The following is a 25,991-nucleotide window of genomic DNA, read 5'->3' as shown; positions in this document are numbered from 1 at the left end:
GAGGATGCCTGGGTGGCTCTGTGGTTGAGCGTCTGCCTTTGGCTCAGGTGGAGATCCTATAGTCCCCAGGATGGAGCCTGCTCCACAGCCACTCCACAGCCACTCCACAGCCACTCCACAGCCACTCCCCTGCAGGGAGCCAGCCGTGGGACTCGATCCCGGGACTCCAGGATCACAACCTGGGCTGAAGGTGGCACTAAACTGCTGAGCCACCCAGGGATCCCCAATAAAATCTTTTAAATAAATTAACAAAATAAAATGAATAATAATGGTATACCCACATAAATGAATACTTTTGAGAATAGAACCAACACAACAGGGAAGAGTCTCAAAAAAATTACGCTGAGCAAAAGAAGGAGGAACAAAAAAGTCCACACTGTATGATTTCACGTATATGAAACTCCAGGAAAGACAAGGCTAATCTGTAGTCATGCGAAAGAGATCAATGATTGCCTGCAGCAGAGGATGGGGCTGGGGTGGACTGGGATGCAAAGAAACCTTCTAGGGTGACAGAAATGTTATGATGGATATGTAAACCTCTCAATATTCATTGAACTGATGAACAAGTGCATTTTACTACATGTATATTATACCTCAATAATGTTAATAAAGATGATAAAAATTAGATAAAAATATCATTACTCTCATCATCAGTACATACAAACTGTGGAGTCCTTAAACCAATAATTCTCAGTGTCGTTCTAATTGCAAAACCAGGATGATATCCCAGTCCCATTAGTTCACTATGGCATCACTCCTCAAGACAGGGATATAGTATATTAGGAATTAGAAAAGTTCTCTAGGTATTGGTTATGTTCCTCCCTATTGAACCTCTTAAGACCCCATGTACTAAACTATATAAAGCTACCTGTATAACATTTTGTTACTTTTTAATGGTAATATTGTGGGCCTAGTGTTTGAACATTTGTACATTCACTATTTTCATTATTTCATTTGTTCCAAACCATGCTGAAAGGCAGAGATCATTATTCCTGCTTTGCCTTTGAAGAAACCTCAAGTCAGAGCAATTATGCAACCTAAGATCACAAAGGTGGTAAGTGATAGAGCAAGTAAGTACCTGAACACCAAGGTTAGACTTCCTCTAAATACTTCAAAAAGGAACATTATCTTTACAGATAAAATTATATGATTGCTAGGATTTGTTTCAAAATACTCCAGGCTTGGGGATCCCTGGGTGGCGCAGCGGTTTGGCACCTGCCTTTGGCCCAGGGCGCAATCCTGGAGACCCGGGATCGAATCCCACGTCGGGGTCCCAGTGCATGGAGCCTGCTTCTCCCTCTGCCTGTGTCTCTGCCTCTCTCTCTCTCTCTCTCTCTCTCTCTCTCTCTGTGACTATCATAAATAAATAAAAATTTTAAAAAAAAATACTCCAGGCTGGGCAGCCCTGGTGACTCAGCAGTTTAACGCCGCCTTCAGCCCAGGGCCTGATCCTGGAGACCAGGGATCGAGTCCCAGATCAGGCTCACTGCATGGAGCCTGCTTCTCTCTCTGCCTGTGCCTGTGCCTGTGTCTCTGTCTCTGTCTCTCTCTCTCTCTCTCTCAGGAATAAATAAAATACATTAAAAAAAAAAATAATAATCCAGGGTGTGATCCTGGAGACCCTGGTTTGAGTCCCACATCAGACTCCCTGCATGGAATCCTGCTTCTCCTCTGCCTGTGTCTGTTCCTCTCTCTCTCTCTCTGTCTCTCATGAATAAATAAATAAAATCTTTAAAAAATAATAAAAGAAAAAGAAAAAATAAAAAAAATAAAATAAAAAATAATAAAAAATAATAAAAGTCAAAAAACAAAGCATTTATGTCCTTAAAACTTTTCATAAATAAGGGCACCTGAGTGGCTCAGTCGGTTAAGCACTGGATTCTTGGTTTCAGCTCAGGTCCTGATCTCATGGCTTGTGAGATCTAGCCGAAGTCCAGGCTCTGTGCTTAGCAGAAGTCAGCTTGGATATTATTCTCCCTCTGCCCCTTACCCTGCTCATGTGCCTCTGTTCTTTCTCTCTCACACAAATAAATACATCTTAACAACAAAAAAAGAATCTTATTTAGGGTGCCTGGCTGACTCGGTGAGAGGAGCATGCAATTCAATTCCATGATTGTGAGTTCTGGCCACACACTGGCTGTAGAGATTACCTAAATAAAGATTTTTTTTAATCTTATTTATTATTAACCCAAATTTGGTGTGTGGGGAACAAAAGATGACTATGCAACTAAAATTAATCAAGATCAATCTCTGCTGGAAAATATCTTTTCTCTATGAAGGCCTCAATGTTCTATAGGGCAAAAAAGACCAACAGAAAAAGCCTAAATCTAGTCCGAAACACTTAGTCCAACAGGGGGAAAAAAAGTAAGAGTTTAAGCCAGCTGAGAGAAAAACAGGTTACCAGGAGCAATTTCTCAGCTCTGCCACAGAATCACAGAAATAAAGATTATGCCACTAGCTTTTTATGGAGAAAATTGAGGATCAAGGCTGCTAACTACCTTGTACAAGGTCAAAGAATTAATCACTGGCCTGACTCACATCTTGTGATTCCCCCAATCAGCACTCTTTCTCTAGGACCAGGCTACCTCTAGAGGAAAGCAATAATTTTTTCCCTTGGCTGTGACAACTTCTACTTATTTTTTTTTAATCACAAGAAAATGTATTAGTAGGCATAAACAGAAAAGTTAATTCACATGACAAAGAACCCGGTATATTTCAAAATACATTAAATTCAAAACTAAACAAGTTCTAGTTCCAGGAGAGATGGAGTAAACACACTCTATGGAGACTTCTGTCTCTTCCTCTAACCATAACAGTATCCTGAATAAAATGCATGTCACAGCTACCCAAGGACTCTGAAAAGTAAATGACAGCAAACAGATTCAAGAAAAAGAACAGAATTTGAAGTTCCATCAAAAAAGGCAAGACGTTATCACTTTTCCTCCACTACTGCCCAACTTTGACACAATGGCAGCTCAAAACCCAGAAGTGCTCATATAGTACAGAGGAGGAGCTCTAAGAGCTCTAAGAAAAACCCTCTCTCTCTCTGGTCCAGGAAAAGGAAGATGGGAGAAATTCTCTCTTTTGGCCTTTTATTTTTCCCTTCCCTCCACCCCTGTCTCTACACAACACTGCAATGGTGGCAGCTATGGCAGAAAAGTAATGGCAGTAACAGCCAGGCAGGCATCTAAAAACTGGGGAAGGAGATCTTCTTTCTGACCAGAGGAGCTGTGATTCTAAGAGTATGGAGTTAATCTCTTTATTCTCCCACTGCATGATAAAAAGAGTGAATTTGCCAAAAAAAAAAATAAAATTCTAATTGCAAGTATACATAATAGAGCTAAAAGGTATATAAAGCAAAAATTAACAGATATCAAAAGAAGAATAAACTTCCAATTATAGAGACTTCAAAAAAAAAAAAAGACTTCGGGATGCCTGGGTGGCTCAGAGGTTAAGCATCTGCCTTCAGCCTAGAGTGTGATCCTGGAGTCCCAGGATGGAGTCCCACATTGGTCTCCCTGCATGGAGCCTGCTTCTCCCTCTGCCTATGTCTCTGCCTCTCTCTGTGTGTCTCTCATGAATAAATAGTCTTTAAAAAAAAAAATAGACTTCAACATGCCCAAGTAAATGATAAAATTAGAGTATCAGCAAGAATATTAAAAGACCGGAAAGCCGTCATCAATTGAATCTAACCAATATTTATAGAACACCTCAACTAGCAGCAGGAGAATATACGTTTTTCTCAGGTGCATACAGAACACTCACCAAAACAGACCACGTTCTGGATCATAAAAAAAAAGTTAATAAATTAAATAGAAATCATATAAAGTATAATCTCTGACCATTAACAGAATTAAACTAGAAATCAGTAACAGAAAGCTCACCGGAAAACTCTCTATGGACTTGAAAATTAATACATTCCCAAATAATCCACTGGTGAAAGAGGATATCAAGGAACATTTAAGTATACAGAACTGAACAAAAACAAACACATTAAAATTTGTGGTACACACTAAAGTAGTGCTTAATGGGAAATGAACATTAAATGCTTGTGTCAGAAGAGAGGAAACATCTCATGCAATCTAAGCTTATATTTAAGAAACTGGAAAAAGAAAAATCCAAGAGAAGTAGAAAAAAGAAATAAAAAAATAGAAATCAATGAAATTAAAAACAGAAATTAGGTCAAGTCAATGAAAGCAAAAGTCAGTTATTTGAGAAGACTAAATTGATAAACCTCTGGTTACATGATAAAAGATAAACAACACTAATTACTAGTATCAGTAATGAAAATGGTATCACCACAAACATTAAAAAGATAATTAGGTGATACTATAAACAATGCACATCACAACTGGACATACATATCATACATATGCAAAAAACCCTGAACCTCAACCTAAATCTCACACCTTATACAAGTATTAACTCAAAATGGAGCATAGCTCAAAATGTAAAACATACAACTATAAAATTGTTAGAAGATAACAGGAGAAAATCTTCATGACCTGGGGTTGTGCAGAGTTTTTGGTCATTATATCAAAGTCATACCCATAAAAGAAAAAATTATACAACTAGACTTCATAAAAATTACAAACTTTGGTGCTATGAAAAACATTGTTAAGAAAATGGAAAGATAAGCTACAGACTGGGATATTTGCAAATTGCATATCCAACAAAGGACTTGGAACCAGAGTATAAAAAGGAACTCTCAAAACACAGCAGTTAAACCCAATTTTTAAAAATATGCCTTAAGGGACGCCTGGGTGGCTCAGCAGTTGAGCATCTGCCTTTGACTCAGGGCGTTATCCTGGAGTCCTGGGATGGAGTCCCACATCTCCCTCTGCCTGTGTCTCTGCCTCTCTCTCTGTCTCTCATGAATAAATAAAATCTTTAAAAAATAAAAGTAAATAAAAATTAAAATATGCCTTAAGGGGCACCTGGGTGGCTCAGTCAGTTAAGCATCTGCCTTTGGTTCAAGTCATGATCGCAGGGTCCTGGGATCAAGCCCTACAACTGGGCTCCCTGATCAGCAAAGCCTGCTTCTCCCATTTCCTCTGCTATCCCTCTGCTTGTGCTAAATAAGTAAATAAATAAATAAAGCACTAAGGTTTAAGAATCTTGAATTCAGAAAGCAGTACAATCAAAGTCTTTCATCAAGAAAACGAAAAAAAAGTTTAACAAGTTCAGGGTTTAACAGTGCAGGGTCAACTAACTACAGCCAACAGAGAAGACAGTATCATAAATGATACCAACATAAGCATCATTTATATCCATTTCAAAGGGAAGAGGAAGAATGTAAAAAAATATGGAAGTGAGCTTCATGCATCTCTTTTTTTCCTCCTTATTCAGTTCAATTCATCACACTATTCCATAGATGACCTAAATAAAAGGGAAACACACCAAAAAGTTGCCAACCACTCATTCAACAAATATTTGCTAAGCCTTCTCTATGTCAAGCATTTCAATAAATGCTGGCAACCGCCAAAGTCATGATCCCTACCCTTAAGAACTCAAAATTCTAGGAAGGAAAACAGATTTTTACAATTCCAGCATTATAAAAAAGTAGCAAAAACTTCCTTTGTTGACCAATGACAGAACATTTTATTTATAGGTAAACTAAGGCTCACTGCTGAGCACCCCCCATCACAGGAAATTGTCACCACGCAGGAGTGGAGGGCCTACTGCTCTCCATTCATCCCATTTTCCAAGGAAAAGTCCGTACTTTTATCTCCCGGTTTCAGTTTTCCAAAATAATGTGTGGGGCAAATAAACATGTCTAAGGGCACCATTTTGTCATTTCCAGTATAAGAGATGGAGTGACTCTCTAGGGTGAATGTGGGGGAGGGGGACTGATGCCACAGTGGACATCTGGACAGTCACTCAAGGGAGCAGCTGATGGGAGCAAAGGCGGTGGTATCTCTAGCTAATACTAAAAATAAAAAGACATGATTCACCTAGTTACCTGCAGAAATGAACACACAAGCAGAATTGCCCAATTAAAAAGGAAAGTGACCATGACAGAAACCCACTTATTATTTACTGAAGGCAAAAACTTCATTTAAAACTGTGATTTCCTGTTTTATTTGCTATTCACTTTTCCATTTTTAACTCCCACAAGTTCTTATACTGTCATATTTGCCAGCATTAAAAAACAAAAAACATTAAAGAGCACATGGTCTGCTCTTTAATGTCCTGTAACTGCTGTTGCAACTTTTGCACATCAGCATTGACATTGGTATTATCCTTGTCCTTTTGGAACATTGGAATATTTCCACTTGAGATGTCATCAGTGGCATCTTCTGAACTTTTTCCTCCACAACACATAATGAAAGCACTCTTCGTTCAACTACTGCCCGACACTGCACACACTTTTTCATCAGGCTAGCACAGTTCTCACAAGCACATGTGTCCACAAGGTTGAAAAGTGTGTGTCATGACCAAACTAATTCAATATATTTAGAAATTTTTTCTTTTGCAAAATTAAGTGCCTTCTGGATCAGCCCAACAACTCCAAAATCCCACATAGGAAGAGATGTGTAGTGTAGTGCTAGTCCACAATTTCTCATCCAAAATCCTTAAAAACATAACTCAGAATTTTCTGAATTTTAGAAAGGTAATGCAGTGCATATTGTAGGTCATAATGTCTGAGGCAACAGTTCCATTATCAAACACTCTTTCTGCAACAACATATATGAACATTCACACCAAATGAGAAAAATAAATACTACAGCCTCATGTTTAGTCACGACAGATTTTTAACACCAAAAGAATTCTGAAGAACGCCTGGGTTTTTGTTTTTGTTTAATTTCAGAAACTGAGTTAAAGGATTGTAGAGCCTTACCCTTATCCAATGACCCTAATCGTTGTTTAAAATGATGACCCTGGAGTAAAATTACCTGAGTTTGAATCTCAGCTCTACCACTTATCAGCTGTGTGTCCTGAGCAAATGACTTTAACATCCCAGAGCTTCAATTTCCTCATCTGTAAAATGGGGAGAGTACCTACCTCAAAGGATTGCTACCAGAATTAAATGAGAATACATGTAAAATTCTTATAGCACAGTGCTACACACATAGAATCCACTAAACAAATATTGGCCATAATTGCTGGCTATCCTTGAATAAATTAATCTTGAGCAAAAGTAAGTTACAGGAAAATACAGTACTTGTATTTCATCAAGGTTTAATATGTGTAAAAGAATCGTTCTTGGGATCCCTGGGTGGCGCAGAGGTTTGGCGCCTGCCTTTGGCCCAGGGCGCGATCCTGGAGACCCTAGATCGAATCCCACGTCAGGCTCCCGGTGCATGGAGCCTGCTTCTCCCTCTGCCTGTGTCTCTGCCTCTCTCTCTCTCTCTCTCTCTCTCTCTCTCTGTGACTATCATAAATAAATAAAAATTAAAAAAAAAAAAAGAATCGTTCTTTAGAGATACAAAAATGCATGAAGAGAATAAGAACATCCATGTGAAATACAAAGATCAACACAGAGGCACATTGGGGAGAGGGGAATATGATGAAGAACAGAGTACTACACAGTAGGCTTCAACCATATTGGTGATGCTTTATTTCTGACACTAGGTTGTGGGTAAATTGAGTATATATCATTATTCTCTCCATATACTTTATGTGTGAAGTGTTTCATATTAAAAATTAAATTCAAACATATCTTATATATGTAAGTGAATGCCATAGACCACATACATAATCTGGAAAACAAAACCTACTTGCTCTTATTACAATGTTGAGGATTTCTTTACTTTTTAAGAGTTTTTACTTGCCTTTCAAAATACTCAAAACCTGTAAGATTCCTTAAAATACAACCTTTTAGGGGCACTTGGGTGGCTCAGTCAGTTAAGCATCTACCTTCAACTCAGGTCATGATCCCAGGGTCCTGGAATAGAGACCCACATCAGGCTCCCTGCTCCTCAGGGAGCCTGCTTCTCCCTCTCCCACTCCCCCTGCTTGTGCTCTGTCAAATAAATAAATAAAATCTTAAAAAAAAAAATACAACAGCTTAAATATCTATTATTAGTAACAACTATCCTTTTAAAAAAAAATAAGGCATGAATATGGTGTATACTGATGACTCAGCTAAACAGGACATAGCTGAGAATCCAAAACATATTTTTATAAACTTCATGAAGCATTACAGAGAGCATCACATCAACATACTAAAACATCTACTTTACTCTATTTGCAGGCTCTATTTTTTTTTTTTTTTTTTAAGATTTTATTATCTACTCATGAGAGACACACAGAGAGAAAGAGGCAGAGGGAGAAGCAGGCTCCACGCAGGGAGGGACTCAATCCTAGGTTTCCAGGATCACGCCCTGAGCAGAAGGCGGCACCAAAATGCTGAGCCACCTGGGCTGCCCTGCAGACTCTAATTTACAAATTAAAAAACTGGAGGGGAAATAACGGAGGGTGGGGACGAGGAGACAGGCTGTTTTAGGGAAGAACACTGACAGTCATCAAAATGTCATCTAACAATAAGAAACAGAATTAACAAAGCAAACAAAACCCATATATAGCAGAAACAAGTATACAAACAACATACCAGCAAGATTAATATATTCTACAGATTTGATATACAACACTGACCCTAGAGACAACAGTACTGTATCGTGCAACTAAAAATTTGTCAAGAGTAGAAATCTACTTGTATTCCTACCACAATTTTTAAAAGTTTGTGCCCTTTAAATCATAGATTTTTATTTTATAAAAATGTTTAAATGATTAATCAAAAAGAAAACAATCAAATCACTGATAATCTCTACCTTTGAGTTCCATAATCTTAAATTATAATTTTTTTTTTACAAATCCAAAATTAAAGTCTTTATCTTAAATACACACACAGAGCATAGTAACCTGAGCTTATTTAGTGTACTAGCAAAAAGCATTTGACACTCCCTAAAATCTTAAGAGTTTTAAACAACAAAGAGTACCATAATTAGTTTTTATAAGACCCTGATTACCAAGAAATGGTTCCAGAACATCAACATTTAACATTTAATGCAAAGGATAGAAAACCCTGAATATAAAATTGTACCCTAACATCAAACTACATACATTTTGTGCATTCCTGCATTTATGTATATATTATATATAATTTATAATCCAATCCATAATGCATTTACAATCCAATTATAGGCATTTTATAAATACTGTGCATACCTCAATAAGGCGGTTTTTAAAAATTAAAATGACAATTACATGAAAACAAAAACTGTACTTATGGAACAACCAATTTCTAAAAATTACATAGTTCAGAAACTGTTTGCTCTTATTAATTACCTGACCCATCCAAGTCTGAGAAAGATATGTTCAAGTCTACCACTATAGGGATGCCTAAGTGGCTCAGTCAGTTAAGCATCTGCCTTCAGCCCTGGTCATGGTCCTAAGGTCCTGGGATCAAGCCCTACGTCCAGCTCCCTGCTCAATGGGGAGCCCGCTTCTCCCTCTCCCTCTGCCCCACCCCCGCTCGCACACTCTCCCAAGCCCTCTTAATTAAATAAATAAAATCTTCAAAAAAAAAATAAATAAATAAGGGTTCCTTGGTGGCTCAGTCAGTTAAGCGTCTGCCTTCAGCTCAGGTCACAATCTCAGGTCCTGGGATCGAGCCTCGCACGGGGCTCCCTGCTCAGTGGGGAGTCTGCTTCTCCCTCTCCCTCTGCCCCCCTGGGCCCTGTCGTGCTCTCTCCTCTGTCAAATAAGCAAATCTTTTTTTAAAAAATTTTTTAATTAAAAAAATAAAGCCTACTACTACAATTGTGGTTCTGTCCATTTCTCCTTTTATATTTATTCACATTCAGCATTTCAATAGTTTTATTCAATCCCTAAGTGTCCCTGTTTTATTTTTTTTTAAAGCTCTTGGTTTATTTATTTATTTTTTAAATATTTTATTTATTCATGAGAGACACACACACACACACAGAGGCAGAGACAGGCAGAGGGAGAAGCAGGCTCCACGGAAGGAGCCCGATGTGGGACTCGATCCCGGGTCTCCAGGATCACACCCTGGGCTGCAGGCAGCGCTAAACTGCTGCGCCACCAGGGCTGCCTGCCCCCTCTGTTTTATATTTACATGGCTTGTACACTTCATAAAAAGAAGACATCCTTTTTTGTCCCAAAATACTTACTAGGGCAAGGATGGAAAAGGAATACAGAACAATTAAAATTTTGACTTGTTAAGATACAGAGATTATGGATAAGTGTATTTATTTCATCAATGGTTATCTGATAAATAATCCTGATCAGTTAAAGAGATGTGTGTGGTACCTGAGTGGGTCAGTTGGTTGTGTCCAACTCTTTTGAAAGTTTTTATTTATTTGAGAGAGAGAGAGAGAGACAGCAGAAGAGCACAAGCAGGGGAGCAGCAGAGGAAAAGGGAGGAGAAGAAGCAGGCTCCGCATAGAGCAGGGAGCCCAATGTAGGGCTGATACCAGGACTCTGGGATCATGACCTGAGCCAAAGGCAAACACCCAACCTACTGAGCCACCCAGGTACCACACCAATCTCTTTGATAAAGATTTTCCTCATACTGCAGTACTAATCTCAGGCCATGAATTACCTTTTTTTTTTTTTCTTAGAAATGTGTATTTTTCCCACTCAAATATAAGCTCCTAAAGGCCAGATCCTTGTTAGTCTTATTACTCTTGTATTCCCCTTATGTAAGGCTAGGAACTTGATAAATACTGTATTTAACTGAATTCTAAATGCTAGAAGAGTTTTAGATAAAATACCCTTGTCCTTTCCAAAGCAAACAAAGTAAAGGCGCACTGGCTACTTACCAACGGCCATGGGAAAGGCATCAGGCCTCAATCCAGTCCTAGATTCTACCCTGCTCAGTTAACTTTCTACTATTGAGCTCATACTACCTGGATGTGAGCTCTGAACCACTGACAGCCCAGTTAAGAACATATAACCAAAAAGCTGGGGCTCTTGCTGTATGATGTCCTTCCTCCCCTAAACCTGAAGCTATGTGAGATCTAATCTAAAAAGAAACCCTAAATTAAAAGCAATTTCTCAATATTAAAATTTCCTCCTTTTCTATCACAAAATCTATACTTGAAGTGTTTCTTGCTAAACAATGAGATTCAAGAAACTAGATTTCAATTAACTTTGCCAGTGATTACTGTCTAACATCCAGTCACAGATGTAAGTATGGCTAAGAACACTCAAGGGACGTAAGTTAACACTAGGCAAACCCTCCAAAAGAAGTTACTGCACTCTCTCACCCACATTCTCCACAAGGCCATTTTTTTTTTTCAAATTAATAACAGCAGTGCCTTTATTTTGTAAAAGATCTTATTTGTTCATATAGAGGAAAGGAGAGGGACAAACAGACTCCCAGCTGAGCACAAAGCCAGGTGCAGGGCGCAGGGCTTGATAGCACGACTCTTGAGACCATGACCTGAGCCAAAATCAAGAGTCAGAGGCTTAACCGACTGAGCCACCCAGGCTCCCCTCTCCACATGGCCATATTTTTTAGATTATGCTCCATACAGAAGCCCTATTTCAGATTTTTATTCCATGTATCTGAATTGCTTTAATGCATTTACAACTTACAAAACACTAAAACCGAAAGAGTAAAGCTTACACCAAACTGACCCACAGTATTAAAAGCTTTGATCAGACCTTTACTTTCCAATATATCTTATAGATACCAGCTGTCATTAATCTGACTTAGGTTCTTTTCACCGTCTTTGTGGATTTTTTTCTTTTTTTGGGGGGAGGGGGGCAGTACACATGTATCTTCCCTGTATGAAGAAATGTGCTTAGAGAAGGGAAATGTTCTACAGAGTGAAGAAAAAGGGAGAGTGCTGTTAATACATCACTGTTTGAAAAAGAGAGATTAAATCGGAGGATAAGTATTTTGGTCACTGCAGAGGTAAACACCATTGTGGAACAGGGATAGTTCTTTCATCAGGGCCTACAGAAATGAATCATTCAAGACCATTCAACTTTATATGCTGTGGCTTCAGGCTCATAATCCAACTTTGTCATTATCAATTGTCTTCCCAAGTATCTTGTCTCCCAAATTCCTCCACACAAGGAAAGAGGTGACCTGGAAATCAGACAGGTAATTCAGAAGAAAAGCATAGCCCCTTGGAAATTACAACACTGTTATTCTAGTTCACACATCAGTGAGTTTGATTAGGCTAAATCATCCCTAGATGTAATACTAAAATGGAATTTTTCCATCTCCAAGGCTAAGCAACAGGCTGTGAAATGTGTGACCACATCAAGATACCACCACACCCTGTCTAGGCAGCCAGCTGGCATTCTTCTAAGAAGTCTTAAGCTCAATTCTCCCTAAAATGCGAGGGTAATTACAAGAATCTTCTTTTAAAAGTATCCATAACCAAAATTCACTGAAACTGAGAATTAAAAAAAAAAAAAAAACAAAAACAGATGTATATAAATGCAAATATGCCTTCTGAACAGTTCAATGGCATAAAGATGCAGAATATAAAGGCCAAATAAGGGGTGCCTGAGTGGTTCAGTCGGTTAGGTGGCTGACTCTTAATTTCAGTTCACCAGTCGGTTAGGTGGCTGACTCTTAATTTCAGTTCACGTCATGATCTCAGGGTCCTGGGATCACACTTTACATCAGGCTCCACACTCAGCAGGGAGTTTACTTGAGAATTCTCTCTCTCCCTCTCCCTCCGCTCCTCCTCCTCTCACGTGTGTGCAATCTAAATAATTTTTTTTAAAAATGCCAAATAAACAAGGATAAACACAATCAGTATCTAATTTGACACTAATAAAAAGCAATATTCCACTCTCATCCCTAATACTATTAGCAAAAACGTCCTAAGGAGCCCACAATTATGAACAATTGTAACAAAATTTTCAAAACAAAAATTTTGTTTTTAAAGCTATGCCCCAAAGGATATAACAAATAAATGTTAAGGGAGATAGACTATCTGTGCCTTGTATAAATACAGATGCCTTTTAAAGTTCTATATATTTTCTGCTACCTTTTAAGTAGCAAACATTTATTTGAGCAATAAATCTTGATTTAAAAATTCAAAAAAGGTAATATAAATCAATAATGGATTAGAAAGGAAAACTATGAACTTTCCAAATAACAAGACAGCATTCATCCTGAAAGGACACTTTTACCTAATGGCATTTTCTCCAGGATGACATTAGAAAGTTTATTAGAAAGTTACAAGAAAATGATTTCATATTAAGATAATAAAGTTTCCCTAGCATATTCTTCATAAATCCAAGTTATGTTAGTTCTGGATACCAAGAAAGGAAGGGAGGGGGATCAGGTCCAAAATTAAAGATCCATTTTTTTTAATTTAATTTTATTTATTTATTCATGAGAGACACACAGAGAGAGGCAGAGACATAGGCAGAGGGAGAAGCAGGCTCCCTGCAGAGAGCCTGATGTGGGACTCGATCCCAAGACTCCAGGATCACACCCTGAGCCAAAGGCAGATGCTCAACTGCTGAGCCACCCAGGCATCCCTAAAGATCCATTTTTAACCCACGTTTCTGACATCAGTTAGAAATAGAGGAGGAAGGGCCACAGGTCTCAGTCCATTAAGCATCGAACTCTTGATTTCAGATCAGCTCATGATCTCGGGGTTGTGAGGTCAAGCCCCATGTTGGGCTCCACACTGGGCAGGAGTCTGCATAAGATTCTCTCCGAAAGAAGAGAGAGAGAGGGAGGGAGAAAGAGGGGAAGTGAGGAGCTGAGGGAGAGAGGGAAAAAGAGAAAGAAAGAAATTAAGAAGAAAGAAAAAAGAAAGAAGAAATAGGGGCACCTGGGTGGGGCTCAGTGGCTGAACGGCTGCCTTCAGCTCAGGGTGTGATCTCGGAGTCCTGGGATTGAGTCCCACATTAGGGTCCCCAAGAGGAGCCTGCTTCTCCCTCTGCCTCTCTGTGTGTCTCTTATGCATAAGTAAAATCTTGAAAAGAAAGAAGAAATAGAGGAGGAAAAGTCCCATTTACAATAGTATCAAAAACTATAAAATACCTAGGAAGGCCTAAGAATTACATGAAAACTATTAAATTTATGAAACTTTTATTGAAGGACTTAAAACTGAAAAAGGACCTGAATAAATGGAAATTAATCATAAGGAAAAATTAAGATAATTAAAAATATCAGGCCTCTCAAAATTAATATATGAATGTAGTGCAATTCCAAACAGTGGGCTTTTTCTGAGGTTTTCTGAACCCAATAGAATTATTTTCAATCAGGCAGCTCAGGTGGCTCAGCAGGCTCAGCAGTTTAACACCACCTTTGGCCCAGGGTGTGATCCTCGAGACCCGGGATTGAGTCCCACGTCGGGCTCACTGCATGGAGCCTGCTTCTCTCTCTGCCTGTGTCTCTGCCTCTCTCTCTCTCTCTGTGTGCCTCTCATGAATAAATTTAAAAAAAAAAAAGAATTATTTTCAATCAATAGATATAAAAATGAATGTTTAAGACCGTCAAGAAAATGAAAAATGGCAGTGATAGGAGCTTTTCTTAACAGAGTGCAACTTTTTACAAAGTTATCACACTCAAAAAAGTAAAATAATAGTACAGAGAAAAAAAGAACCAGAAATGGAGCAAACATATATGGAAACAACATATAAGATGGCATTTAATTGGGGCACCTCATTGGCTCAGTCAATTAAGCATCTGCCTTTGGCTCAGGTCATCATCTCAAGATCCTGGGGTCAAGCCCCCACATCAAGCTCCCTGCTCAGTGGGAAGTCTGCTTGTGCCTCTCCTGCTACCCCTCTTTCTGTATATGCTATCTCTATCTCTCAGATAAATATTGTTTTTAAAAGACGGCCTTTAATTCACTGAGGAAAGGAAGATTTGTTTAATCCTCATGTAGCTGGCTCTCTCTACAAAGCAAAACCATAAAAGACCCACTGCTTTTTATCATATAAAAGTTAATTTCAGATGAATAAATACAGGTGTCATACAACAAAGAATATACCAAAAGGTGTTCCTAGAAGATAAAGGAGACAAACCACGTAAAAGAAAAATGAACTAAGGACATGAACAGAAGATTTTCTTTTTTTTTTTTTTAATTTTTATTTATTTATGATAGTCACAGAGAGAGAAAGAGAAAGAGGCAGAGACACAGGCAGAGGGAGAAGCAGGCTCCATGCACCGGGAGCCCGACGTGGGATTCGATCCCGGGTCTCCAGAATCGCGCCCTGGGCCAAAGGCAGGCACCAAACCGCTGCGCCACCCAGGGATCCCGAACAGAAGATTTTCAATAAAGGAAATCCAAACAGCAAAAACCACAATAAAAAAGGCTAGCTCCAATAATGGCCAGGAAAATTAAGACAAACTGAAAGAGGATTCATCATCTAGCAGACCACTAAAAATTATTTACATCTAATGATATGATGATACAGAAAACCCACTATTAGTGGAGGTGGACACTACTTAAAGTAGGTGACAACCTACTTAAAGAATAATATGGCAATAAAAACATTTCAGGGAAAAAAAAAAAAAACATTTCAGGGACACCTGAGTGGGTCAGCATCTGCCTTCAGCTCAGGGCATTATCCTGGAGCCCTGGGATCGAGTCCCGCATCAGGCTCCCCACATGGAGCCTGCTTCTCCCTCAGCCTATGTCTCTGCTTCTCTCTCTTGGTCTTAAAAATAAAAATAAAATAAAATCTTTAAAAAAAAAAATTTCAAGTATATTTCCTTTAACCCAGAAATCCCACCCACTTTGGAGAATCTAATATGTAGAAATTAAAAAGCAGCAAATAAGGTAACATGTACAAGGATGTTTACTGTATCACTGTTTATATTAACAAAATCTTAAAACAATCTAAATGTTCATAAGAAAGTAACTGAATAGGAGCCCCTGGGGGGCTCAGTCAGTTAAGTCTCAGAATCCTTTTCAGTGCAGATCATGATCCCAGGGTCCTGGGATCAAGTCCCACATTGGGCTCCACACTCATCTAGGAGTTTGCTTGAGAATTCTGTCTTCTGTCTTTCCTCCCCCTACCCCACTCCCCATACCTCCTCTCTAAAAATAAATAAATCTTTAAAAAAAAAAAAAAGGAACTGAATAAATTACATATAGTACACATCCATGCTGAGACATAATAGAGATGTTTAAAAAACAAGATCTAATTATATTTACTGACCAGGATGTGTTAAGAAAAGCTTATTACAGAGGCGCCTGGGTGGCTCTGTTGGTTAAGCATCTGCCTTTGGCTCATCCTGGGATCGAGCCCCAAGTTCATCTCCCTGCTCAGCCGGGAGCCGCCTTCTCCTTCTCCCTCTGCCCCTCAACACCTCTCATGCTCTCTCAAATAAATAAAATATTTAAAAATAAATAAAAATAAATAAAAGCTTGTTACAAAGTAAAATAAGAAGTATGATCTCCCTTATGTATGTGCATATTTGTGTTACTATATACAACACTTGACCAAACATGGGAGAGAAACACTGAAGTATACCCATAACCTGGTAAAATGGCTAGGAAGTAACAATGAAGAGATTGAGAGAAATTAATAGCTCTAAATGTTTTTAGATTTTTTAGCACTATATAAAAGTTTATAATTCAAACAGGAGGAGAGAAAATAACAAATCATTGAACTGTATCAACCAATTTTCATTCACGGGGGGGGGGGGGGGGGGGGGGAGACTGAAGTTCTCAACTTACTATCAGTTTCTTTACCATAATGAATTAGATATTCAAAAGAAAGGGATAGGGAAAAGAGTGATTTTTTTTTTTAATTTCTTTGCTGCCACTTGAAACTTTTGCAAAACAAAGAGTCCGAGTAAATCACAAAGAGAAAAAAGAATGATGCCAATTTCAAAGTTAAACATCTATAATATTTCCAAGGACAAAGACACAAAGTTTTATGTTTTCTAAATCTGAAAATAAACTTCCCTGACATCAACTCTGCACTTCACAAGTAAATGACTTGCAGTAGCTTGTCATAGCTCAAGATCCTGACTGCTATTGGCTCTGGTACCAACCAATTATCATATACCTGAGTACCTGAATATTTTCCCCATATTATTTTCATTCATATCATCTATTCCATGGAGTAGATAAGGGCCAGGCACTGTGCTATGTACTACGGATGTCAAAATGAAATAGTCTTTATCCTCTGAAAGTTCAAGGAAAAGTAGACAATTCAAGTACTTTAAAGAAAATGGTACACCCCTTTGCCTGGGGGTGAAGAGGAAGGAAGAACATGTTCACTAGGTAGAAGGGAAAAAAGAAAAGCATTCCAGGTATAGGCAGAACAGGTACAAAGAAAATGAAAGAACATGAAGTATTGGAAAAACAGTAAAAAGTTTAGTGTGCATAGAGGCGCCTGGCTGGCTCCACAGAGCATGTGATTCTTGATCTTGAGGTTGTTGAGTTCAAGCCCTACACTGGGTGGAAAGCTTACTTTAAAATTTTTTTAAATAAATAAATTTCAGTGTATGTAAATAAAAATAACAACTAAAAGCTAGTAAGCTACTTCCTTATTCCGCTTTCTTAAATATTCAACACATTTATTCTGCTTTTGCCATGGGATGTTTCTAAAGAAAATAAAAAGCTCAACTTCCACTGGTAGAAACAAACACACGTTTAAAAACCAGCAGCCCCGATGGCCCAGCAGTTTGGCGCTGCCTTCATCCCGGAGTACGATCCTGGAGACCTGGGATCAAGTCCCACATCAGGCTTCTTGCATGGAGCCTGCTTCTCCCTCTGCCTGTGTCTGTCTGTCTGTCTGTCTCTCTCTCTCTGTCATGAATAAATAGAATCTTTAAAAATAAAAAATAAAAAAAATCACATATCCAGTGTACTATCTGGGAAAAAAAAGCTCTTCTCACAACAGCTTACCTTCAATAAATCATACCCAAAACCTAGTTTCTACAAAAACTTTATTGTCACTTAGTTTCTCTATTCATCTCAAACCAATATTTTCAGCATATTTTAAAAGGATCGTGTTTTCAAAAATTTCAAAAAGTGGGAAGGACACCAAATCCTTTGTGCAGACTTTAAAAAGGAATTTTTAAAAATTACTTCCCTTTTCTTCAGCTTAAAACAGAATAATTTCCCAATAGTGAGGTTTAGTAAATAGCTTCACTAAAATGAGCTGTAAAAATACTAATAGAATTCCTTTTGGGTTGTACAACTATATGATCATTTACTAAAGCTAGCTCTTTTAACCCAATAGTGTACATCATCTATTTTGTCGGTCTCATTTTTAACTCAAAGATTTATAAGAAAAGGGGAGTGCAAAGATTTTACAGCCTCAAAGATCTAAGATCATGTCATTCTAATGTTTGCTCTTCCCAGAAGTCCATAACATTAACCTCAAGGCCAAACAAGCTGAAAAGCCTACAATGCTCAGTAAAACATAATCACAATCAGCTCCAACAAGAAAGCTGGAGTGAGCAAAGCAACTACCTATCAGGTTACACTTTGCTGCACTGTATCAACAGAGAAAGGAGGTAAAAACTACTTGCCTTTAAAATGTCTTCATTTATTTATAAAGTACAAAAGTCACATATGTTTCCATCATCTTTTTAAAAACTATGATTTTTTCCTTTGAAATCTATTTTTCATTGACAACATTTATCCCTTATCTTCTCTCTCCAATTGTGAGTAAGCCAAAAAAACAAAACCTCCAAGTACCTAGTGAAAAAGCATTTCTCGTGTCAACCATATTATCTTAAACCTTGTCCTTTTTTACACATAAAAAGTGTTAGTTAATGCTGACTCAAATGTAAAGTTTTGTTGTTGTTTCTTTTACTTCTGGACTCTTCAAACTTTGAAAAGAGATTATTGTAGTAACCAAAACTCATGCCAAATTAAGTGTTTTGAAAAAAAAAATTAAGTATTTTGTGTTACTCCTTCAGTGAAGGGGGAAAAAAAACTTACATGTATTTTCAAGAGAGAAATGAATGCCTTCACGGATATAAAATTTTCTATACAAAAAAAGCAAATGGGAAAATCCTAATACTTTTTGAAAAGGTACAATTCTGAAAACCTAGAAGCCAAGAAATATGAGAGCTTAGACAAATCTATATGTTCTCTTAGTTTTAAAAATAATTGTTAAATCTTATCCTGCATGAAAGAAACTGAATAAAAATAACAGAGATGAAAATGCCAAAATCAAGAACTCTAAACAATTCATAAGGCTGAGAATTAATTAATTTTAAAGACCAAAAATAGCTAAACAAGTAGTTGCAGTTTACAGAAAGGGAAAGTAATAGTTTTTAGAGTCTCTGAAGTTAAATCCAAGAGTTTTAAAGTTCTATTAGTTAAGTCCTGCTTTATACACAAAAGTTTTAAATCCTCATCAAATGCAAGTAAGAGGATTAAGCATTTTGAAAATCTGTTTTGGTATGTAGTTTCCTAATTCTTTTTTTTTTTTTTAATTAAAAATAGTCTTTTGGAAAATATTCAACTTTTTCAGTATGTAAAGAGTTTTTATAAATCACAAAAAACTTGAGGGTGCCTGGGTAGCACAGCTGGTTGAGCATCCAACTCTCGGTTTCAGCTCAGGTCGTGATCTCAGGGTTGTGAGTTCCAGCCCCAAGTTGGAGGTAGAGTTCACTAAAAAAATAAAATTAACTCTCAAATCTACAAGGAACAAGCAACTGCTCCCAGAAGAAAATGAATTGAGATTTCCTAAACAATAATGTTTCTTACAAGTATAATCCCACCACCTTAGACAAAATAGACATTCAAGTATGTGATTAATCAACAGTGCAATCAACAGCACTTTGCTTATAATTTGTAAGGCAAAAGGACACTCTCCAATTGAATGTAAACCACTTAAGAATGAACAACGTTTAACTACCAATAATTATAATACAAAATGAATGAGTTGAGTAACACCTGATATTTCTTCCAATAACCTTTTAAAAAATTTAACTCAGAAAAAAATATATATAGCTCAGAAATGAACATTTCAATAACTACATGGGGATACTTGGTAAATGAGTTAGGTATCCTATACACGTTCAGGGGTTCGACAGTTCCTTCAAACCAAAAGAGAAATTCCCTATCTCAAGAGTAAATACACAAATACTAACATACTTTTGAAAAGACTCTTTAAAACAACAAGAACACTATTTACAATGAAAACATTCAGTCTTCTATTGAAACATCATATGACCAGTACAGGAATTTATCTACCTGATAAGAACAATGCACTTAGACATGGCTTAGAAGTATTAAAAGGTTTGATTCAAGTTATGTTTTTTTTCATTTTCCTCTTCACTCCCTACATCGAGTCCATCAAGTTACAAATTTAAATTTCAGCAGTCCCTATAGACTGTAATCTTAAATTATTTGTCTCTCGCAGATTTTAAAACCCAGGCTGCGATGAAATAGAGGGGATTCGATCACACTCGCCTAACTTAAAATGTAGGAAATAATCCGTGAATTAATGTGAAATGCTTTTTACTCAAGCACGCTACACTGCAAACTTACTTTAAGAACAGCATAAAAGTGGTGAGATTATGGACACCTGGAGAGCCTATATTTTTAAGCCAAAAGGTTAAGGGTATAGTCTGACAAGTATTATGGGGAACAGTAGAAGCGAACATTTAAAATTCAACGAGCTCCCCCCCAAAAAAGAAAAAAATCCCACACACGAGGTCTACCTAAGTATTTTTAAGAATCAGCAAAGATCACTGCCGTACGAAACACCTGCAAGTTGAGATCACAAAGAAATCTTCCGTCCTCTCTTCTGTTAACTAATCGCGACAGGAGCCAAAAAAAAAAAAAAGTTACTTCCCTTACTACGGAGGTCGGATTAAGATCCTTCCTTCTCAGGCAATTTCCCTGCCCCGGGACATACAACACCAAGACAAGTACAGAAGTGTCAATAAACACACCCCCCCCCCCCAAAAAAAGCCAACTGTTCAGCACAGGAAGAGAATTCACAAATGAGAGAAACCTCTGACAGCCTTCTCCCTACCCCTCCCCAAAAGCCATTCAATCAGCTTTAAAACTGCTCAAGTGTGCTCCGAGCGAACGGCCCGATGGACCGCCTTCATCAAACCCTAACAAGGAAACAGAAGCAATCGTCCCGACTCGTCCAGACAGTCGAGAAGATAGAATTAGTAGGAACTGACGTCCGCAGGGTCAGGGCTTTGCGAGAAGGCTAAGCAGTGGGACTCGCGGGTGAGTTCGGGAGTTGGGGAGGGACCCTGAAAATCGGGAAAGAAGTTGGTGGGAAGGTTAGGGAGAGGCGAGGCCGACGTCCGGTTCCGAGGGGCCGGCACTGCGGGGCAGACAGCGACTAACGGAGCCTCTGAAAGACCTTTGGAGAGTTCTACGAAAGACCTGACCCGAGTGCAAGACACGAGAACGCTGATACGTAGCTCGGAGACGACACGCGGGGGTGGGACCCGCCCCGCTAACCCCGGGCTCCCTGAACGAGCCCTCAAGAGAGGATCGAAGCCCGAGAAAGTCGATGGGTCCAGAGGAGGCCCGCACCGGCCGGGCAGCGCCACGACTCCGAACGCAGCCGCGCGGGGAGCCTCCGGGTCCGAGGCCTCGGGTCGGCCCTCAAGAAGTCGGAGCAGCCCCTGGGACTCCGCGCCCCTCCTGGGCCAGCCTCTGTCCTCTCTTCTCGCCCCCTGAAGCCGAGGACCGGACCCCCGGTGTTGACAGGAAGCTTCCGGCCGAGCGCTCCCAGCAGGCGCGGGGCAAAAGAAGCAATATGTTCGTAGCGCCGCGAGTGACACTCACCGGCCCGAAACCTCGAATGAAACCAGCAGCTCCGGGGGCGGCGGCAGCAGTGGCAGCAGGAACCGAACATCCAAAATGGCGGCTCCCTCGGCCTCACCACCGCTACTGCAGGCGGAAGGATCCTCTTAGGAAGCGGGGAGTTTCTAACTAACTTCACGCAGTACTGCAGAAACTTGGGTCTCTATCCCCCTCTCCTTGTCGATTCCGTGTTCCCTAGCTGCAACTTCTTCTACCTCCCCTCTCCTATTAACCAAGAACTCGGACCCCGCCGAGGACTATTTGCCAAGGAGGAGGTGACTGCTCCTAGCAGAGCGACGCAAAGCGTAGCAAGGTACGGGGCGGTCACTGATGACGAGAGACGCTGCTGCCGAGTCACCGCTGCGAAGAGTCTGAGCGAGAAAGATCCGGCTGACCCTGGAAGGCCTCCGAACATTGGTTCCGCTGGCGGGGGGAGGAGCAGGCCGAGCTACCAGGAAGCGGCGGGGGCCACCGAAAGGGGGCGGGACTACCGCGGAGGAAGTGGGCGGGGCGAGGCGAGGCAGGTGGGGGGCGGGGACTTAATACACAAATAGCCCAAACTGCTGCCTCCGGTGTTTTCAGACCTCACCTTTCTAACTTCAGGGACACGCCCCACGTGGTATTGGCTTCCATACTTGTGTGGTATCTCTGCAAAGTATCTTATAAAAAGAGCTAGAGGATGATACAGAAGAATGGATTCCAGACCCAGTACCAGCCCTCAACCTCCTGTATTGGACAAGTCATTGAATCTCTCGGGACTTCAGCTTCCTCGTACGTAAACACAAAGGACTTGGACTAGTGATCGTTGTTAGAACCCTTCCAGACTGGGCTTTTCTCACTGTGTCTCCATCAGCTAAGGACCTGAGCCAGAGAGAGTCTACCCAGACCGTTCCTGGCTTGAAAAATAATTACTAACACCTGACACAAGTATGTTCCACGTGAACTTGATTATCTTAGCCCACGGAAGGGAAAGGTGACTTACCTAAACTAAAATCCTTCAGGTAGATTGGCAGTAAAGTTGTCCTGGAAGTGAATAAAGCACAGCACCTGGCTAGATGCCAAAAAGAACCCGACTAACCATAAATCTGGAGTTTAGGACCTGTCAGAGACAGGAGGTTGCACTCTCTTCCTTCGACAAGCCCTTTCATGCAGAGATTTCAAAACATTTTCCAGAAATTGAACTGAGGAGGTCCGCCTGTACAGTTTTACTCCTTAACTACTAGGATTTAAAAAGTGACTGGAAACAAAGCCCTGGGGGCGTGATGGTAGTAATTATCACTTTTTTATTATCAAATATTCATATCATATTTTTTATAAAAGCATCTTCCTTGTGTAATCTAATTTGACCCTCCCACCAATTCTTGTTTGACTCAGACTAAACAAGCATAACGAACTTAGTTTCACAAGTAAGGAGATTGAGAGTCACAAACTATTGCTTACTGCAAGACCCTCCTTCTCCCCTCCCACATTGGGATTCTGCTGTTCAGTGCCACCTCCTGAATTAGAAAAGGTACACACATACCCACCCACCCTCACACTCACACTCAGGGGGGAATCAGCCCAGATGGAAATGATCTGAGGAACAGAATGCTTATGGAATTCAGTTGCCTCCTACCCTGCAGTGCACTACTGTCCAATGCAGCCTTGGATCACGCAACTACTAAGCAGTAGCATAGAACTAGAACATGATGGGACACCTGGGAGGTTCAGTGGTTAAGCATCTGCCATTGGCTCAGATGGTGATCCTGGGGTCCTGGGATTGAGTCCTACATCCCGCTGCCTGCATGGAGCCTGCTTCTCCCTCTGCCTATGTCTCTGCCTCTCTCTCTGTCTCTCATGAATAAATAAATAAAATCTTTAAAATAAAAAAAAAAAAAACAAGAACATGGGCAGCCCTGGTGGCGCAGCGTTTTGGCACCGCCTGTAGCCTGGGGTGTGATCCTGGAGACCCGGGATCGAGTCCCACGTCGGGCTCCCTGCATGGAGCCTGCTTCTCCCTCTGCCTGTGTCTCTGCCTCTCTCTCTCTCTCTCTTTCTCTCATGAATAAATTAAAAATCTTAAAAAAAAAAAAAAAACAGCTTGGGGCTCCCATGAGAATAAGGAGTTTGCAGGTTGCAAAGTAGTTGAAATATTTTGTTTGCAACATCACAGAAATTTGCTCAGAGGTTTAATTCGTGTTTGCCACTGCAAACCACAAAAGAAAAATTATCTTCTTAAGAAAGAGGAAGGAACTTTTCTAGTACCATGCCAAGTCATATATCTCCCCTTCATGTATCTTTTTAATTATGTTTATAATTACCAAACTCCAATGCATCTAAAAAATTAAAGCAATTGACCCAGTATATTAGCATGGTCACCATTATCCTAAGAGCTTTGGTTTCTGTGGTTAGCCATTAAAGTTAGGGAAGACTTACTACGCATCTAGTTAAGCATAATTCTTACTATCAGATAAATTACAGCACATCAATAAAATAGAATGCTATGCTGCCAATAAAACTGAAGCTATAGCTCTATTTTATTATCATATGACATATTAGTAAAAACATATTTGTATTATATATTATATTTCATATAATTATATATTATAATAATGTAAATTTATTTTTTTAATATTTATTTATGATAGGCACACAGTGAGAGAGAGGCAGAGACACAGGCAGAGGGAGAAGCAGGCTCCATGCACCGGGAGCCCGACGTGGGATTCGATCCCGGGTCTCCAGGATCGCGGCCTGGGACAAAGGCAGGCGCTAAACCGCTGCGCCACCCAGGGATCCCTAAATTTATTTTTATTATGATATAAACATTTCAATATTTGTATTATATTTAATATTATATTATTATTTGTATTTTATATTTAATATTATAATATATGATACAATATAATAAATTATAATAGTACAATATTTTAAATTTATTTTACATTATATTATATATTATATATAAATATATAATAATATTGTAAAAAGTGTATATAGGCGTGCCTGGGTCAGTTAAGCTTCTGCCTTTGGCTCAGGTCATGATCCCAGGCTCCATCCTGGAATCCAGCTCACTGCTCAGTGGGGAGCCCACTTTTCCCTCTCCCTCTGCCTGTTACTCTCTCTGCTTGTGCTTGTGCTCTCTCTCTGTGTCAAATAAATAAATAAAATCTTTTTTTTTTACAGTGTATATATACACAGAAAAAAGTTGAAGGATAAAAGTAAAATGTGAAAATGGCTACCTTTGGATGGTAGGATTATGGAGCATTTTTACTTTATTATGTTTTGTTTTTGCAATGAACATACTGTACTTTTGGTGGGGGAAAAAGGCATACTTTTTTTTAAAATGTTATTATAATCAAGTTTTATAGATCCAAATGCTAAGGAGATCTTTGTTTTATTTATTTTTAAGTTATTATTGTTTTTGTTTTTTTTTTAAGTAAAACTGTATACCCAGTATGGGGCTGGAACTCACAACCCTGAGATGAAGAGTCACATGCTCTTCTGACTGAGCCAGCCAGGCACCCCAGGAGATTTTGTTTTTATACAGCAACATCCTGAAGGAATTAACAAAACTTTTAGGAAGAAAGAATGCTGGGAGAAAAGATCATTATTTTTATAGTTTTGTTTACTATTGATAACTCATATATCAAATTTAACAAATAATAACAAAAAACAAAAACTAAAGAGGCATCAGCCAGGAGTCAGACCATTCACATGCCAATCCTGGCTGGGTTACTAACTTCATGCTCTAAGAAAGGTGTTTAACATTTCTGGGCCTGTTACTTCAGCTGTCCAATATTTATTTATGACTAGCCTTGTTTGAAAATGGATTCAAAGTGGCTTATTGGCAGGCTGGGTTGCTCAGCGGTTTAGCCACCGCCTTCGGCCCAGGGCGTGATCCTGGAGACCCAGAATAGAGTCCCATGTCGGGCTCCCAGCATGGAGCCTGCTTCTCCCTCTACCTGTGTCTCTGCCCCTCTCTCTCTCTCTCTCTCTCTCTCTCTCTCTGTGCCTCTCAGGAATAAATAAATAAAATATTTTTTTTAAAGTGGCTTATTATCCAAAAGGATCAAATATGTGAAAGTACTTTGGAAAGTATCAAGGATCATTAGAATGTAAGTGTAAATACTTTTTATGCCACCAAATAATTCACCTAAGCCATTTATTGATTGTCCACTACAAGTCACAGTAGTGCATTGTGTCTTACAATTTACAAAAGTGTTTTTATATACATTGATTCATTTGCTCCTCACCTGTCATGAGCTTGTAAATTATACAGGCATTATACCACAGCAGTTAAAAGTG

General features: G+C 39.2%; 1 protein-coding gene across 1 annotated transcript in view; it reads right to left on the bottom strand.

Annotated features, from left to right (window-relative positions):
• Nucleotides 1-22,075, bottom strand: part of AP1G1 (adaptor related protein complex 1 subunit gamma 1) — a 79,587-nt gene extending 57,512 nt beyond the window's left edge. The window contains exon 1 of the mRNA XM_072817708.1: nt 21,690-22,075. The gene's annotated coding sequence lies outside the window, so the exon portion shown is untranslated. The remainder of the gene's footprint in view (nt 1-21,689) is intronic.
• Between the last annotated feature and the right edge of the window lie 3,916 nt (nt 22,076-25,991).

Source organism: Canis lupus, chromosome 3 (assembly GCF_048164855.1).
Source record: "Canis lupus baileyi chromosome 3, mCanLup2.hap1, whole genome shotgun sequence".
Classification (NCBI taxonomy): Eukaryota; Metazoa; Chordata; class Mammalia; order Carnivora; family Canidae; genus Canis; species Canis lupus.
Note: the sequence above shows the minus strand (reverse complement) of the source record. Positions and strands in the feature narration are given on the sequence as shown.